This window comes from Eucyclogobius newberryi, unplaced genomic scaffold (genome assembly GCF_026437365.1).
Source record: "Eucyclogobius newberryi isolate DKJ021-1_F unplaced genomic scaffold, fEucNew1.0.hap1 SCAF_3, whole genome shotgun sequence".
Lineage (NCBI taxonomy): Eukaryota > Metazoa > Chordata > Actinopteri > Gobiiformes > Gobiidae > Eucyclogobius > Eucyclogobius newberryi.
This window is the reverse complement of record NW_027315945.1, coordinates 15,098,284-15,117,716: the sequence shown is the minus strand read 5'-3', so window position 1 is coordinate 15,117,716 and position 19,433 is coordinate 15,098,284. Positions and strand designations below refer to the sequence as shown.

The following is a 19,433-nucleotide window of genomic DNA, read 5'->3' as shown; positions in this document are numbered from 1 at the left end:
AGTGCATCGCTAGAAAATGTGCACAAATCAGATGTAATCTGGTGGATTTTAAATTTGTTAATCCAAATGCCCCCATATGGCCTAGAGTAATAGGCTTTTACTTTCAGTCTATTACAGTATTTTACACATACAACTTATCACTGATACCTGTGTCAGCGGTTCCAAGTGGAGCCCCTGCCCTCTTCTGCCTCCCTTCGCTCCTTCAAAGAAGAGGGGCCTGAGTGCGGGTCATAAGAGTGCAGTCTGCACATTTACACTATTGTTGAGCTTGAGTGCAGACAAACTGAGCTTGCAGCCTCACACTGTGGACTGTGGGATAGAGCCTGCAGAGTCCAGACGACACTAAAGCCTCACATTTTAGTTAGGACGCCTCTCCTCACATGTTATGTTGCTTTTCATTAATAATACAGGTGAAATATTGACAGAAATGTGATGTGCTAACACTAATGTTTACGCATCTAGCGCACTTGTTTTCTCGCTATATGTTGTTAAGCATCAGGCCCATTCAGCCGCTGAGTCCCTAAGAACCAGCCAGCGCTCTCACGGGTCTCGTCTGTACTCTCCCAGCGTCTTCCTGCTTTGTGCTGTAATAGTGATGCTCGGGTTAGCTTTTTAGGTCCCATTTGAAATACCAAACGGCACTGAAAGTGTACAGTTTGGAACTAAATCAGTCTTGATCCTGCAGGCGCTGGATCATCATTTGTGTTGACTTATTCATTGTCCATTGTTTTATGTTGCATCGAATCCCCAAGACAAGTTCCTATGTTTGTGATTTCTGTGACGATAGCAATAAACCCTTTCTGATTCTGATTCTGACGATGTGTTTAAAACAGTGTGTATAGACTTGATAACGTGGCTGCTCCGTGTCCACTAAACACCAGGCGCTTTTTCTCTCTGTTAATCAAAGTCACATGTGGTTTGTCCTCTTTGCGCAGCTAAACACATGCAGATGCAAAAGTCAAGTGTCTATAGGTTTAGTTTATTACATTAAAAAGGCCTCCAAAGCTTTAGGTGAGTCTTACAGTGTTGAGTGGGCAAAGTTTATAAAGCAGAATCCGAGCATTTGGATCTGACCCGACCCACTCACACCGCTGTAACTGACCTGTGATCTGACCTGCCCCTGGTCTGTAAACTATAACACCACATAGTAGTCTGTATGTGCAGTAGAATATAGTCTTCTGTGAGCTGCTGTACACAGGGTGCTCCTCATGCCCTCCAGCGCAGAGCTCGGCTGAATCTTTTTATACTGGGCCCAGTAAAAACGGTCTGGTGACTCTGGTGAGTAATAGTGAATAATCCTAAATCTGCCATTCTCACAATAATCATACAACAAAAAAATGTATATTGTGACACACAGGGTTAAAATTGTTCCAAAAATAATTATTAACAATTCATTTTTTTTAAAGTGAAACAAAAAAACATTAAATATGTAAATCTGTTGAGTTTGTTGAATGTAGATATTTTTCATTGAACTACTTACTACTAAGGAATAACTCAAATTGTATTGTAAGTTTTACAGGATAGGCTCCAAGTGAGAAATGTGTGTCAGCTGACCAACTTTCTCCCTTAACTAACAAACAAACAAACAAACTATTTTGAAGGCTGCTCTTCTCAATACACTAAACGGTTCCAATGTATGAAGAGAAATAGAGGCACAGTGGTTAAAACGGTTGTGGTTTTGATTCCCAGACTGGTCTTTCAGTGTGGAGTTTTCATGCTCTTCCCACCAAATGTTTGTGATTTTGATTGGTTCACTGAAAAGCAATAAAGTTTGTCCAATTCTGAATCCCAAATATATGGCACGCTGTTAAAATGTCTATATTAGACTTGACTTTTACCTCAAATGTGCATTTTAAACCTTTGTGAATAAAATTTACTGAACTACCGGTACTTTGCAAAAGGTGTGTCTTTAATCCCCGACATAACAGGTTGATCTGGCTCGCTAAGACGTACGCATCACCTCAAAAGTCAAAGACAAAAGCTTGAAATAGTAGCCACAATCGTCGGAAGCCTTTTCATGTTCAACGTGAGCAGCGATTGGCCCTGGAGACGGAGTGGCATGTATGTCATTAGTGCTTTGTGTTTGCCAGTCACTCTCGGTGCGGCGTATCGGAGCAGTTTGAGCGGCAGCAATACTGATGAATAACTCTCTCATTATGTTGTCCTGAGCCGCTACGAGGAATGTCCTGTCAAATTCCGCACCAGGCATTTTGGGCTAAAACGGGGAAGTATCAAATTAAGAGAAGCAGTCATCACGCGATCAACAGTTTGACCATTAAGAGGAGAAATTATGTGGAAGAAATTTGAATATTTTAAAGGATAATTAGTACCAAGAAAATGTTTTGCTTCCGGTCATTGCGGTTTGAGAAGTAATTTTCTGTGGCTTCGAATCAACTAACTAAAAAAAGCAATATTCTTTCAGTGGTAAATAAAACTATTTACAACAAAGTGGACTCTGATAATCAATGGCTATGTTTACATGTATTACATTTTTTTTTAATAATCTGATAACTCTAGAAATCAGATAAACAGTTACATCTGATGAGTAATCTGATGTTATGAGGGGGGAGGACAAAGCATGAAAGAAAAAATGAATTATTTTCAAATTCCTTGCACTTTGTTCTCACATTTTTGTATTTTTGATGATCAGATTTTGTAAACATGTGCCAGAAATCCCATCTAAATATTGGTTTCAGATTTTTACTGCCCATTATGTTAAAAGGACATTTCAAATAAAGTCCTAAAGGTGCACTATGTAACTTTAGGCAGGGGTCCGCTACATGCTCGTCATAAAGATGTTAACTGCATTGCCTGGGATGTTCCACAGTATGGCATTAACCATCTGTCATTATGTCCATTTCCCCCACATTGCCCAGTATGAATGTGGTGAGGACGAGAATGATTGGTGATGGTCGGAGGGGCAGATTGGAAGCCTCAATTGTGTCAGTCTGCTCCAGGACAGCTGTGGCTACAATAGTGGCTTATAACTCCAGGTGTGGAGTGAATGAATAATGGACTGTGACGAGCTTGGAGTGTCATGAAAGGCACTATATAAATCCAGTGATTGATTGATTGATTGATTGATTGCTCTGTCTTGCATACTTTTTAAGGTGGTTTTGAACTATACCAAAGCTGTAATACAATACATGCATTTTTAATGTGAACCGGCTCTCCTCTACACAGTGTTATTTTCATTATATTTATCACACTTTACAGAGAATTCTTACTAAAAGTGTGCCTGGTAAAAACACAAACCTCACAAAACACCATCTACATTTTATCTCTTCAAGCACAGATCTTCTCATCTCTGAAAACCACAAAGACTGGACCACTCATTTCCATGTCAGTTTGTATTGTGTTTTGGTATCTGTACTTATGTACTGTATTTTTTACAGTGGATATTTTGTTTATTTTACTTAAATACATTTGAGAGCAGGTATCTGTATCTTCTACTGTACAAATTATTTTAACTGGGCTGAAATTCTTTTCATATGGTTCGAGGTTTATGTTTTTGTATGTGACAACCTGAGTTCAACTCCCAACTTTGAGAAAACAAAAATATGAATAAAAATTACATGTTAAATAAGATTCAGTCGATACAGTACCACAATTCTTTATCGAGATCACTGCATTTGACTCTAATAGTACTCTAATATTTTTTCTTTTTACTCCTAGGGTTAGGGTTAGGGTTAGGGTTGCCTCTTAATACAGCAGATTAATTTGAAAATAAAATATAATAGCCACAAATGGATTAAATAATGTCAATGCATGCTTATTGGCAACTCTTTGTAGCTCTTTTAAATACCTTATTTTCCGGACAATAAGTTGCACTTTACATAATCTTGGCCGGGGTGAGACTTGATATCATTCGTATTTTCACACAGGCAACCACATTTCACATGACAACCGCAAGAGGGCTGCGCTGCAAGTGATGCAGAAGAAGAATCGGCACTTCCTCTACCTCCGGAGTTTGGGGAGTTGTTTAGAATTCACACAGAATGTGACGGTGCATCCCAACTGCCCTTTCATTTCCCCACCTGCTTTGAACTCCGATAAAAGCCATAAACGGTGCGACATAGCTGTACTTGTGCTGACTGTAGCTCGCGCAGTTGACTCGCACTAGTGTGGACCACCGTGTGTAACGGAGCGGTCGTATATCCACAGTCACATGTTCACCAGAAAATCGATTTAAAGAGATCAGGCTTTCTGATCCGGTACTGTCTTGGGTGGGTTTTAAATGATCCATTATCACCATCTGTTGACAAAGGTCAACTTCTACATAACATTTTCTCAACATTTGCAACTACTGCTTTCTCAAATAAATACGTTGAACTCAAAAAGGTAGACAAGCTATTCCTGCACCTGGAAAGCTTACAGAAAGTACCTCTTAGGCTAAGTGCTAGTAGACAATTTGCATGTCTGAGTGGTTGCATTGACATTTTAGAAAACAAGACATTTATGTGTGCGTTTAACATTTCAAAAAACATAAAACAAGACTTTGCATTATTTAGTATTTAAGTGTTCCAGTTAAAAAGTATGGCTGCGTGACATGGCAATAAAAATAAAATTGTGATCCGATCCCTTTGACGACGTGCCGTTTGGGGATAATTATTTGTTTAATGCAGCTTTATGCTCAACAAACGCTTTTCCTCAACTACCTCTCCTATTGGTCAGTCTAAATCATGCTGTGAGTGAGTGACAGGCAAATCTAACCAATCCTACTAAAGTGGGAACTCTCAGAAGAAGACATCTAGTTTAGTGGCAAGAATCGTTGTATAATCGAAATTGTTCTCTTTTCCTACTTTTACCTCGTCTGATCCGCCTTACGTAAACACTGTATTTTAGAACTTTTATTTGAATGATTTGTATTGGATTAAGGGCAAGATAAAAAAGTAAAGTAACTGCAGCTAGCGTCTTCTGTAGCCTCATCGCAGCCCTGGGCAAAAAAACATATTGCAGCAAAAGCTTTAGGAGATTTTCGACTTTAGAGACAAAAGCTCCAAACATTTGACTCCCCGAAGCGTTTCCCTCTCTGAGCCCCACACGCAACTGTTTTTCTAGGCTGGCTAGACACAATATTACAGCAATGCGATGTGTTATAAATGCAACAGAGCACCTATTTGATCTTAGAGTGTTGAGATCAATCCGTGCGGAGGACTAGGTGAGAGGGAAAAACAAGAATGAATGTTGCCACCTCCCTTTATCAGCCATTTTTTCTCTTCTGATGATTAAATAAATATCCAAGTAAGAGTCGTTGCCTTGAATTGCATCATGGGTAATTCAAAGATGAGAAAACCCCAGGGGGAGGAGAAGGTGAAAGAATTGCTTTATTCAATGTAAAACATTATGTATTCTGCTTGCTGTTTTGTGTCGCTGTCTTGCACAGCCCTCGTTTGAATGGGCTTAATTGCAAAGACGTTTTTATTCTGAATGTGAGGTATTAAAAGGCAGTCTCATTTCATCAGGGTGTCATCAATACTGTGTTGAGAAAAGGTAGGGTTTGGATGTATTCCAGAAGGGTTTATTCATAATTGTTGACGTACATTGTGCTTATGTTAATGCTCAAATCTTTGTTTTTGACAACTGTTATCAGGAAAATGTACCACTCATATACAATGTCATCTGTATATAAATGAAAACAATGAAGTGTGAAGAGAAACTTGTTTTAGGCGTAAAAAGCTGCAGTTCGTCGACCAAAGGCTTTTGTGTTACTAATTGACGCACAGTCTTGTTTACAACTTGAAGTCAACTTTTCGACCATGTGCTTTTCTGGGGCATTGCTGGTGTACTCTAAAGTAAAAGTAAGTAATTGTGCATAATATTTTACTAGCATCAAAGTGTTGTATTTTGCGATCCCACTCAACTACATGCTACCTGCTGACAGCCATTCACTGTACAGACCAGGGCTGCGCTCTCATTCCTCCAAAAACGCTTTGTCCAGTATATATGAGCTCAGAACGGCCTTCTGTCGCAAAGAAGCCAATCCAATATCTAAATTGCAGCTTGGCCTAGGCCTTTGTCTCTGTGAATGAAGTGTGGCTGCCAATCTGCTTCCTCAAGAACTCAACAACAGTATACAAATACAAATTTAGAGTGCTGAATCTTTTTATACAATGGAGTAATCTTGGGCGACGAGGGATCACACCACCCTCTTCATTATAGTTGGAATATATTGACTGAAGAATTAAATGTAAAAACTTCAACCCGACTTTTACAGTGAAAGCACTACCATAATTTCTCTTACAAGGCAATTCAAAGTGCTTCACAGAATGGAAAAAAATGCATTCAAATCACAAAGAAAAAAACACAAAACAGAAATAAAAGAAGGCAAGGCAAGGCAAGGCAAGTTTATTTGTAGAGCACATTTCATACACAAGGCAATTCAAAGTGTTTCAGACAGCAGGGAAAATGCATTCAAATCACAAAGAAATTACAGAAACAGAAATACAATAAAATTAACTAAATTAAAAATTATCAATCCAACTGATTGTCTAAACTAATAAATCACAAACAAAAGAGAAGAGTGCAAAGAAAAAAATGTTTCAGTCATATGCACAGCTAAACAAAACTGTTTTTAGCTTAGATTTGAACATTGTCAGAGTAGAAGCCTGTCTCACATCTTCAGGAAGACTGTTCCAGATTTTAGCTGCATAAAACTGAAACGCAGATTCCCCATGTTTAGTCCTGACTCTGGGCACCAGCAGGAGGCCGGTCCCTGAGGTCCTCAGAGTCCGAGATGGTTCATATGGCACTAACATGACCGAGATGTACTTTGGTGCTAGGCCATGGAGAGACTTGTACACAAGCAGAGCTGCTTTAAAGTCTATTCTCTGAGCCACAGGGAGCCAGTGCAGAGACCTGAGAACAGGACTAATGTGATCATACTTCCTGGTTCTAGTCAGGACCCGAGCAGCAGCGTTCTGGATGAACTGCAGCTGTTTTACAGCTCGTTTGGAGAGGCCAGTGAGCAGGCCGTTACAGTAGTCTAATCTACTGGAGACAAACGCATGGATAAGTCTCTCGAAATCTGGTTTTGACACTGTATTTTTGATTTTGGCAATGTTTTTTAGATGGTAAAATGCTGCTGATGTTATTGATTTGACGTGGCTATTAAAGTTCAAGTCTGAGTCCATTATTACCCCCAGATTTCTAATTTGGTTTGTAGGTTTTAGAGCGAGACTCTGGAGGTGACTACTAACACTTTCTCTTTTTTTCTGTGGAAAAAATCCACACACTGATCTGTTGGATGCAGTGACAGAGTAAAAACACTGGTCCATATTCACCTGCCGTCAGTGAAACATAGATCTGAGTATCGTCTGCATAATTGTGATAGGTCAGTTGATACGCAGCAAAAATATGTCCTAACGGTAGCATGTAGAGGTTGAACAGAAGGGGTCTCAGGATGACCCACATGTAAACCATTCCCTGCGTGCTACTGCACACCTGCAGGCACGTTCTGGCTCGTGCGCGTTCCCCTGGCTGCGCATGCGTGGTTGATATGCCGGTGTGTGTTTAGCAAAGCTAGCAGCAAGTTCCTTCAGTGTAACTCCACACTTCAGACCGCGAAGTACAAAAATGGCTGAGAGACGACAGAGAAAGACTGTGCTCAAGCTGCTCAGAAGAGACGGAAATCTGCGGAGACAAGAGATGTGATCCGACCGCCCAAATAAACAAACGCACGTGTAGTAGCGGATCTGTAGCGTGCTCATGCACAAGGTTTGATGGCAGGCGGCTTCTCAGAAAGAACAGGAGGGTGGGGGTGAGTGTGCACATGAGCTTTTTTTTTTTTTTAATCCTCTATTCAACCTTCAAAAGAAAAAACATAAAACCACCAAGTGGTCTCGGGGCAGCTCCTCTCGCATTTTGATGCAGGGCCGACCTATCAAACTGTGGTCCGAGGTGAGAGCAAAAGTGCTTGGAATTTGATTTTTGTATGAATGGCCGCTGCAGAGCTGTTAAGACAAATTGTATCAACCTTTTCTTTTATCAGCAAGACACTTCTCCTGCCGTTATGCTGCCAAATGAGCCTCTGTGTGCTGCTCATACAGTAGTGATAGTGTGCGTGCATGTCCATTTGGATTTTACTTTGAAGCCGCTCTCCGGTGTGCCGGTACCTCTCACATGGCAAGTGTTGTGGCGTTTGGGGTGAATGAGAGCGGTGCATTGTGGACAGGACAGACCCAGAAATGAAGTAAATAGAACAAAATGTTATGTGCACTGGAACTGCCCCAGGGAGCACGGTAACGTGTGTGAAAACACCCTTAAACAGACAAACAAAACTGCAACATCCTTACAACTGTCGGCTTTAATCCAATAGCCTTAATTTATTGGGAGTGTCTACAGAGCCGCGGCGCGCGGCCGAAACTGCCATGATATTTTGTGCCGCGGCTCCTGAAACTGCTGCGCTATTTGACCGCACCGTTTTAGAGCGCGCCGGGTTAAGCTTAAGGTTAGAGTTAAGGTTAGGGTCAGGGTCAGGGTCAGGGTTAGCCATGAGGCTATATGGCAGTGCCGCGGTTCCTGAGACTGCTGGGCCATTTGACCGCGCCGCGGCTCTGCAGCCACGGCCTAATTTATTCAGCCTCTCGCACACTAATTTGAGGCTAGAATGGTGATTTGTTGACTACTAGCTACAGACAGAAGCCTGGATTAAAAGCACGATCTATACATTTATAGCAGCAGCTTTGTCGCCACCTGCAGGACAATAACTTATTTGAAGTTTTCCAGTCAGGGTTCAGAGCCTGAAACTGCACTAGTTAAAGTCACAAATGATTTGTTATTAGCTGCTGACGATGGACTGGTCTCAATCCTGGTTCTGTTGGACCTCAGCGCAGCGTTTGACACTATCGACCACAACATTTTACTGCAGAGGTTAGAATGTGATGTAGGTGTCGGAGGAACAGCCCTCAGCTGGTTTAAATCCTATTTATTTGATAGGTACCAATTTGTTAATGTAAACAAGAGCTCCTCACCAAGCTCTAAAGTAATTTACAGTGTGCCACAGGGTTCGGTACTCGGTCCAATTCTGTTTACTCTTTATATGCTGCCATTAGGCAACATTATCAGAAAGCATGGCATTAACTTCCACTGCTATGCAGACGACACTCAGCTGTATTTATCAATGAAACCTGATCAGAGCGATCAAGTAGACAGACTTAGTACTTGTGTGAAGGAGATAAAAACCTGGATGACAGTTAACTAGCTGCTTCTTAACCCTGAAAAAACCGAGGTCATTATGCTTGGCCCTAAGAATCTACGAGACGCTCTATCTGAGCAGATAGCCACACTGGACAATGTCAGTGTAGCCTCTAGTTCTACTGTAAGAAATCTTGGAGTCTTATTTGACCAGGAGCTCTCATTTAAAGCTCATATAAATCAAGCTTGTAAAACAGCCTATTTCCATTTGCGCAACATAGCCAAAATCAGAAGAATCCTGCCTAAAAGCGATGCTGAAAAACTTATCCATGCATTTGTAACGACTAGATTAGACTACTGTAACTCCCTGCTTGCAGCGTGTCCTAAAAGCTCCATAAAAAGCTTTCAACTGGTTCAAAATGCAGCAGCAAGATTACTAACAGGAACAAAAAGAAGAGAGCACATTAGGCCGGTGCTGAAGTCTCTTCACTGGCTCCCCGTCGAGTTTAGAATCAAATTTAAAATTCTACTCTTGACCTACAAAGCCATAAATGACATGACCCCATCCTACCTCAAAGATGCTATAGAACCATATCATCCAAAGAGAGCTCTTCGCTCTCAGAATGCTGGCCTTCTGGTGGTCCCAAGAGTCTCTAAAAGTACTGTAGGAGGTAGAGCGTTTAGCTACCAAGCTCCTGTGTTATGGAATCAGCTCCCGACCCATGTTAAATATGCTGACACAGTCTCTTCATTTAAGTCCAGGCTTAAAACGTTCCTCTTCGAAATCGCTTATGGTCAGAGTAGTTAGGAACAGAAACATAAACCCACAGCTTTAGCTACGCTGCCCTAGGAGTAACTATGCTGGGGGAAGTATGACAGCTTGAGCACTATCCTCTTCTTCTGACTACTTATGCTAACAACAAATATTGTTGATCAAACAAACAATATTTATTTTTTAATTCCACTTGCAAACTGTTCACCGCCTTCTTTTTCTTTCTCTCACTCCTGAGGACCTGTGGACCCAGATGTCCCTCTCCTGGTGAAGTGGTCCCTGCCCTGTGTGGACGGTCCCTCATCTGCCTGAAAAGTGGGTGCAGCTCGACTCCGACGGTCCCTCATCTGCCTGAAGAGTGGGTCCAGCTCGCCTCCGACGGTCCCTCATCTGCCTGAAGAGTGGGTCCAGCTCGACTCCGACGGTCCCTCATCTGCCTGAGGAGTGGGTCCAGTTCGCCTCAGTCGGTCCCTCATCTGCCTGAAGAGTGGGTCCAGTTCGCCTCAGCCGGTCCCTCATCTGCCTGAAGAGTGGGTCCAGTTCGCCTCAGACGGTCCCTCATCTGCCTGAAGAGTGGCTCCAGTTCGCCTCCGACGGTCCCTCATCTGCCTGAAGAGTGGGTCCAGTTCGCCTCAGTCGGTCCCTCATCTGCCTGAAGAGTGGCTCCAGTTCGCCTCCGACGGTCCCTCATCTGCCTGAAGAGTGGGTCCAGTTCGCCTCAGACGGTCCCTCATCTGCCTGAAGAGTGGGTCCAGTTCGCCTCAGTCGGTCCCTCATCTGCCTGAAGAGTGGGTCCAGTTCGCCTCAGTCGGTCCCTCATCTGCCTGAAGAGTGGGTCCAGTTCGCCTCAGTCGGTCCCTCATCTGCCTGAAGAGTGGGTCCAGTTCGCCTCAGACGGTCCCTCATCTGCCTGAAGAGTGGCTCCAGTTCGCCTCCGACGGTCCCTCATCTGCCTGAATAGTGGGTCCAGTTCGCCTCAGTCGGTCCCTCATCTGCCTGAAGAGTGGCTCCAGTTCGCCTCCGACGGTCCCTCATCTGCCTGAAGAGTGGGTCCAGTTCGCCTCAGTCGGTCCCTCATCTGCCTGAAGAGTGGCTCCAGTTCGCCTCCGACGGTCCCTCATCTGCCTGAAGAGTGGGTCCAGTTCGCCTCAGTCGGTCCCTCATCTGCCTGAAGAGTGGGTCCAGTTCGCCTCAGACGGTCCCTCATCTGCCTGAAGAGTGGCTCCAGTTCGCCTCCGACGGTCCCTCATCTGCCTGAAGAGTGGGTCCAGTTCGCCTCAGTCGGTCCCTCATCTGCCTGAAGAGTGGGTCCAGTTCGCCTCAGTCGGTCCCTTATCTGCCTGAAGAGTGGGTCCAGTTCGCCTCAGTCGGTCCCTCATCTGCCTGAAGAGTGGGTCCAGTTCGCCTCAGTCGGTCCCTCATCTGCCTGAAGAGTGGGTCCAGTTCGCCTCAGACGGTCCCTCATCTGCCTGAAGAGTGGCTCCAGTTCGCCTCCGACGGTCCCTCATCTGCCTGAAGAGTGGGTCCAGTTCGCCTCAGTCGGTCCCTCATCTGCCAGAAGAGTGGGTCCAGTTCGCCTCAGTCGGTCCCTTATCTGCCTGAAGAGTGGGTCCAGTTCGCCTCAGTCGGTCCCTCATCTGCCTGAAGAGTGGGTCCAGTTCGCCTCAGTCGGTTCCTCATCTGCCTGAAGAGTGGGTCCAGCTCCAGTCTCCCTCGCGTCCGTCTGTCCGTCTGTGAGAGTCGGATCTCTCCTTCACTGGAACTCCTCCAGGTTTCTACGCTTTTTTCCCAAAGAGGTTTTTTTGTAGTTTTTCCTGGTCGAGAATGAGGGTCTAAGGACAGAGGACCCTGGGACATCGTCCCTCGCCACCACAGACATTGTCTGACTCCCTCGCCACCACAGACATTGTTGATTCATTTCTCCCTGTGGCCCTCAGAGGCAACTGTTGTTGTGATTTTGGGCCTTACAAAAATAAATTGATTTGATGTGATTTGATACATTTAAAGACTGATTTCATAATGCTATACAGTACCTTTATTTATTCATTTTGACTTGCACTGCTTATGTCCCCAAGGAATGCAGTAATGAAGTTGTGTGATAAAGTATCATCATTACAAATTACTCACAGAAACACATTATTCATTCTTAACAGGTTACAGTTAATTAGTATATTGCTGCAAATAATAATATACATACACAATGTTAGAGTGGGTGAGGAGCTTTCTATAAAATGACTGCCTCCTACTCCAAGGGTAGTACTCCACCAAAACAAATCTACTGCAAACATAGGGTCAGTAAATAAAACTTTATTAGATGCAAGCTGCTGTAAAGTGTATTAAAGTGTGCTCACGGTGGCAACAACTTTAGATGAAACATAGCGAGGAGAACTAATAAACTCATCGCATAAGTAACAGTGTTGAATTAGGGGGCTGCTCTATAGACAAAAATAAAAATGTATTTTAACTGTCTACACAAAATGTTTATAGGCCCAACTTGCAAGTAGTCAAAAGAAGAAAAATTATTCTCATTGTTGCCTCTCTGATCACCACCAAACCATTCACGTCATTTCATTCATTCATTCATTAACCAAGAAAAGAGCAGTGTCCTTGGAAGACACAATAGCAGAATGTGCTGAGGAAAGCACAGATAAGGGTTAAGTGAAGGTAAACTTTATTGCACCTATAGGGACATTAACCCTCTTAATCTGACCCCTGTTTCAATTAGAGATCGACCGATATATTGGCCGGCTAATATATGAAACATGTTGAATATCAGCCGATTTTTGATCATGCACTACTTGGAAGGACCCCTCCGTCTCAGTTTTCAGATCCATGCTTGACCTCCGCACAGCGCAGTAGAGCGGCAGGGGTGCTGGAGATGACTGGGCTCGATGTACATGTTTTGACGGTAATATTCCTTTCTCCCCGTTACTCTTAGCCAACGCTTACAGCCAACGTTTACAATGACGTGTACTAATACGCGTCATTGTAAAACTAAAGTAATGTCTAATCTACTTCTACTAGTGGCGCCGATTTGTTAAAAGTCAGTTGAACAGTTCCCAATGTACAAGTAGTGACGTACAAAATGACAAGAGGGGCATTTCTTTTTCATAATCCACTTGCTGTAAATGTTAAACCTCTTACTTACCCTGGCTGCGAGGATGACATGAATAATATCAAACTGTACACTCCCCCTCGCTCACTGAGGTCTTTGGATCAGAAACTGCTGTTGGTTCCTCACACTCGTTTTCGGACCAGAGGACACAGATCCTTCCAAGCCGTTGCGCCCAGACTCTGGAATGATCTTCCGCTCTCCCTGTGGTCATGTTGCTTTTAAGGGTCAGCTCAAAACCTTTTTATTCAGTCAGGCCTTTTAATTACAGTTGCTTTACTGACTGATTTGACTGTATATTGTTGTATGTGTACACTGTAAGTTCTATGTGTTTTTATTGATTTATTCTGTGTTTTTGTGAAGCACTTTGTGACGTCGTTCTGTGAAAGGTGTTATTTAAATAAAATGTACTTACTTACTAATAGACAATGGGGAACACAAAATTAATCACTTCTTTGTAGCACACTTATCCACAGATTTTGTGTTATGCTCCATGTTATTTTCATAGAGTGGCACCTGTCTATGATATAGTGCTTTCCACAAGTTTCTCCTGAGGTTTTCTAGTGAAAAAGATGTTTCATTATGTCATTATAAAGTTGACTTCCTCAGCGTGTTGTATACTTGTAATAAGTTATTATAAGAAATATAATATTTCATAAATATTAAAAAAAATATTATTTAAGAGTTGCATTACTGCCATGTATTTTATTCATACAAAAATCGGCCTTGAAAATCGGCCATCGGCTGATTAAACTTTGGCCATAGAAAAACCCACATCGGTCCACCTGTAGCTTCAATGCCACTTCACGAGGGAACCTTTCATGGGGAGTGGGCGAACACATTGCAGCTGCCTAGGACCCATCAACAGATCTTGGGGAAGGTTTTGTGATCAGGAGTATCTAGATAATAATTAGACTGTTTTTCAAAGTTTAGGTTAATAGGGGCAGGAATGTAATTTAAGCGCTCTGCCACAACACCACCAGATTAAGAATTGGATGTTCCAGTAAAAGTTTGCTTTTTGTAATCCTTTTTAGTCTTTAAAAATGCTCTTGAGCACCTTTACAATGGCATCTCATGTTTTAGAACTTAAAAGATGTGTTGAAAACCACAGTAGACTTTCTACCAGTAAGGCATTCCCTCATCGGGATTGGTGTTGGCATTACATGGGGAGAAAATGCTGACCCCCCGACATGCAATGTGAGCAGTATGCAATGTAATGTAGAATATGTGTTATATTAGATGCAGAAATGTTCAGAAAGTGTCTGGCAATGATATATGGACTCATAAAGAGGGCAAAATACCTCCTTATTGCTACCCATGATGGCACAAATCTGAGACGTGAGTTTTATGTGGCTCAGAGGAGCAGAAAAGACAATTAACAGGCTAAATAAAACAGGTGAATGTGAATGAATACAACTTTGGATATATTTTTGATGAGGGAACAATGTTATAACATGGTTGAAAGCTCAAAGAAGTGAATTGTCTATATGTGTCCAAAGAGCACATGCTTTGTAGTGAATTGCTCTTTGTAAGTCTTGCCCACAACGGCATAAGAGCACCTACAACCCTCTGTCTCAGAATGTTTGATGGCTTCATTCCAAACAAAGATAAGGCGGTGCTGTCATTCTCCTCCAATTATATCGAAACAGCAGAGAGAGCACACTTTAACAACATCCCCTCCACATACTGCATCAGTGAACAGCTTGCCACTCACTCTCTCACTCGGTCTCAGCCCTGAAACTTTCACAATTTCAAACTTTTATATTAACACCATCATTCATATGGATGGGAGTGAAAGGCAAGGATTAACAAAGCTCTCTGCCACAGTCTAAGCTCTACTTTTTTTTTTTTTTTTTGGCTGTTCTGATTGTGCTTGTGATCTCACTTTTCCACTGTACTGCTCCCCCCTGAACCAAGACCTGCTGCATTCCAGCGCTTTTATGAGAAGTGTGATTGTGAGAGCGAACCTTAACTCCATCACTTGGCCGACTCTCAACCCATAAGACTCCGAAAACCTCCTGACATCGCCGTACACTTCAAGTGTGCGCCAAAAGACATACGCGCCAAAGCTAGTAGTGTACCTCCATGCTTGACAGGCACAAGAAATGGATTTTCTCCATTTGGAAGGCCACAAACAAAACAATGCTGGAAAGTCATTTCAGATAGCGGCCGTTTCTTTAAGAGTCCTCCATCTGGGTATGAATATGGAGATTGCGAGTGAAGAGGGACGAGACAGTAAAAAGAAGGATGGATTGCGAGTCTTTCAGGTGCTGCTCCTGCCAGCCCTGTGGTTATTGGCTTAATTTACGCACTGTTTTTTCAAAGTGCGTGTGTTTGTGTGGTGAGAGGGTCTATTTAGACAGGTTGCCGGCAGCGGCAGTTGAGAGAGTAATCATAAGCAGGCATACCTTTGGTCATGAGACAGATGAGGCAATCAGCTCTACAATGTTCATTCTTCTTCTTCTTTGGTGTTTTATGACGGTTGGTATCCAAGTGTTACATTATCGTGACCTACTGTGGTTGTACGTCTTTGACTTTAGACTTTATTCTGTAGACTTTATTCCAAAGATTTTATCCTTAAGACTTTATTCTTAAAAGGTTGAATAGAGGATTTTTGCCACCAATCAGAGTCTCATTTCCTCGTGGCGTGGACAGCTTAATAGTTCTCCCACATGTCAATCATTCCCTGCGTGTTACTGCACACCTGCAGGCACGTTCCCAGGATATCAGCACGTTCCCCTGGCTGCGAATATGTGGTTGATATGCCAGTGTGTGTTTAGCGAAGCTAAACGAAAAAAATTAAAGGTCGAAGCGGGAGTCTAACCCAAGGCGAGGGCCGCCATATTGGATTCTGCAACTTCCAAATTCGGACTTCCGTGAGTTATGAGTGTATGATCTAGTGCCGACCATCTCCTCCTCCTCCTCCTCCTCCTCCTCCTCCTCCTCCTCCTCCTCCTCCTCCTCCTCCTCCTCCTCCTCCTCCTCCTCCTCCTCCTCCTCCTCCTCCTCCTCCTCCTCCTCTTGTATTCTTTAGAAGTTCTTCTTCCATTACTTTCCTCAATAATTCTGGAATCTCCACACTTGGAACCTTCACACTAATTGCACTTCTATGTGCATTCTATTCCTTCCGCTTTGATCTCATGGGCTTTGAAGAAGACGACATATAAACGCAGAAGACTGTAGTCTTACAATACAGTGGATGGCGGGAATGTAAAACTTGAATACCAACCATAAAACACCAAAGAAGGGTCAGCACTACGCAGTCTGAACTACAGTAGGTGGCGGGAAAATGCAGCTTTTCAGCAGGCTGCCACAACAAGAACAACAACCAAGAAATCTGTGTGGGATCAATTCTGCACTGTCCCAGAGGCTGTGGGGGGACGTGTATCATTTTAATCTCCCAAGGGGGCAGCGCCAGAAAAAGCGTTACTGTTATTCTCTGTGTGGTAGAGTAAAATTATTAGGACATTATGAAGAGTAATAGAAAAGTCAACATACACAATACAAAACGATATAACACATATACCCTGGTTTTATTTGTGACATTGCTGTAAATCATGACTGTAAATCAGTAGGTGTGTAGGCCTCCTTTAATATAAGATAAGATAAGATAAGATAAGATATTCCTTTATTGTCCCACATGGGGAAATTTCATTGGTGCAACGCAGGTAGATCCAGAGGTAGATACAGAAGAACAGATCACTTATAGGAAGTCTGATAAACACTTTCAGTAGAAGATCTCCTATAAATAAATAAAAACTCCCATAGACAAATACATACATAAATACCATTGCATGTGATCCCGACAGTAATTGCACATGAATATGTGTCACGACAGCACATAGATTGCACATGAATTTCACAGTAATTGCACATGAATTGCACATGAATTCCAACAGCAATTGCACATACGACAGAATTGCACATCAGTATTAGGTTAGGTCAGTATATGGAGGGACCTGTGGCTTTTTTGTACAATTTATACCTGCACAGACAACAGTTTTTTTCTTTTTCTTGCAACATTTCTGTAGTTAGTTATTATAATTATAGCATGATTGTATCATATTTATCAGCAGTACAAACTATACGTTTAAATCTTCTATTCTCTAGATGACCATGGATGAGAAGTATGTGAACAACATATGGGACCTTCTTAAAAACGCCATCCAGAAGATCCAGAGGAAGAACGACAGTGGACTGAATTTTGAGGAACTGTACAGGAACGCCTACGTCATGGTTTTCCACAAACATGGGGAAAAGCTCTACAATGGTCTACGGGAGGTCATCACAGAACATCTCACCAACAAAGTATGTAGACCTTAATAATAATTATATTAGTTGTAATACAAGTTTTGATTTGGGCTTAACAATGCATTCTGCAACATATTCTTTAGGTTCGAGTGGATGTGCTTAATTCCTTAAATAATAATTTTCTGCAAACATTGAACCGAGCCTGGAATGACCATCAAACTGCAATGGCTATGATAAGAGACATCCTTATGTATATGGTAACTAACACCATTCACTAAATATTTTAGATATATTGTACTGCTGAAAGAGATTATTCTTAAAATACTCAGGAAATAAATAGTTGAAATAGGTGTGTAAAAATATTTTAGCTTGAAAGTTTGTAATTGTAATTGTACTCCTGTATAAAGTTTATAAAGTATAACAAATAGATCTATTATTTTCTTAAGAAGGGTATTGGTGTTATTATGTCTACTAGATAATGTCGCTTCTAACTTTTTTATTTTCTTTAATTCAGGACCAAGTCTATGTTCAACAAAATAATGTGGTCAATGTGTACAACCTGGGTTTGATCATATTCAGAGATCAGGTCGTGCGCTATGGCTGCATTCAAAACCATCTTCAGCAAACTTTACTGGACATGATTTCACATGAGAGGAAGGGAGAAGTTGTTGACAGGTACTCCGTTCTAATCTCTATTGCTTGGCCTTAATTCAGATTGGTGTGCATTTGGTCAATTAAGTAAATGTGTGTGTTACTTTGCAGCGAATCCATTAGAAATGCCTGTCAGATGTTGATGATTCTAGGATTGGATGGAAGAAGTATAGAAGGAGGACTTTGAAGGCCCATTCTTAGATTATGTAGGCTGACTTCTTTCAGTCTATCCCTCTCTTTTTTTCCCCTCTCTTTCTCCTCTCTCTCCTTCTCTCTTTTTTTTCACAGTATAGCATAAAACACATACTTTGAAGACGTACAACTACAGTAGGTGGCGATAAATGCACCTTTTCAGTTGGCTGCATACCGCCATTAAAAAGTTACAACAACACTCAACACTTGCCACTTAAACAGACATTCTAGGAACATCTCACTTGTTGTTCAAGGACCATCAATGTGGAAAACCGCCACATTTTATGATGTCATGCATGCTTGTCCTGTAAGGGTGGAAATCTTAAGATGTTTTTTTTTGCGAGATGGGGGGAGAAGTCTAAAGAATAAAGTCTAAAGTGTAAAAGTCTAAAGAATAAAGTCTAAAGTCTAAGACGTAAAACTACAGTGGGTGGCAGTAATGTAACATTTGGATACAAACCACCAAAAAACATGAAAGAAAGAGAAGAAGAACAAGAACGAGACAAAGAAGAACATGATGAAGAAGAACAAGACAAAGAAGAACAAGAAGACGAAGAACAAGAAGACTGAGAACAAGAACAAGACGAGGAAGAACAAGACGAAGAAGAACAAGAAGATGAGAACAAGAAGACAGAACAAGAACAAGATGAGGAAGAACAAGACGAAGGACACAATGAAGAAGCACAGGACGAAGAAGAACAAGACGAAGAACAAGAAGACGAAGAACAAGAAGACGAAGAACAAGAAGACGGAGAACAAGAAGACGGAGAACAAGAAGACGGAGAACAAGAAGATGGAGAACAAGAACAAGACGAGGAAGAACAAGACGAAGGACACAATGAAGAAGCACAGGACGAAGAAGAACAAGACGAGGAAGAATAAGAACAGAAAGATCAATGGTCAAAAACACAAAATATTTATGTACCGTTTGTTTACGTTTACAGTTCACGTACTGTTTATCTGATGACAAAATCAACAATAATTTAGTTTTAAAATATTGGCACCTTGAAAAGCGACAGCACCTCATTTGAAATAATATATGACAGGTTTCAATACAATCTGGGCTTATCTAGGGGTGTGCCAAAATGTCAGAATATCTATACTTTTGGATACTTTAATTCAGTGATGCAGTCAGAATCTGAATCAGAATCAGAAAAGGTTTATTGCCATTGCCAATGAAAAAAATCAAACAAATAACTTGCTTTGGTGATTCAGTGCAACATAAAACAATGAATACTAAAACAACATGTATAAAATCAAAAAGGGTATGCATTAAAGAAAAACAATTAAAATCTATTATAAGATAAAAATAAAAATAAG

General features: G+C 41.8%; 1 protein-coding gene and 1 long non-coding RNA gene across 2 annotated transcripts in view; one reads left to right on the top strand and one right to left on the bottom strand.

Annotated features, from left to right (window-relative positions):
• cadm4 (cell adhesion molecule 4) overlaps window positions 1-19,433 on the bottom strand; it is a 330,325-nt gene that overhangs the window by 261,642 nt on the left and 49,250 nt on the right. The gene's annotated exons all lie outside the window — the stretch shown is intronic.
• Window positions 16,414-17,525, top strand: LOC140373557 (uncharacterized). The gene is made up of 3 exons (XR_011929033.1): window positions 16,414-16,569; window positions 17,130-17,327; window positions 17,414-17,525. It is a non-coding gene; the product is annotated as an uncharacterized lncRNA (long non-coding RNA).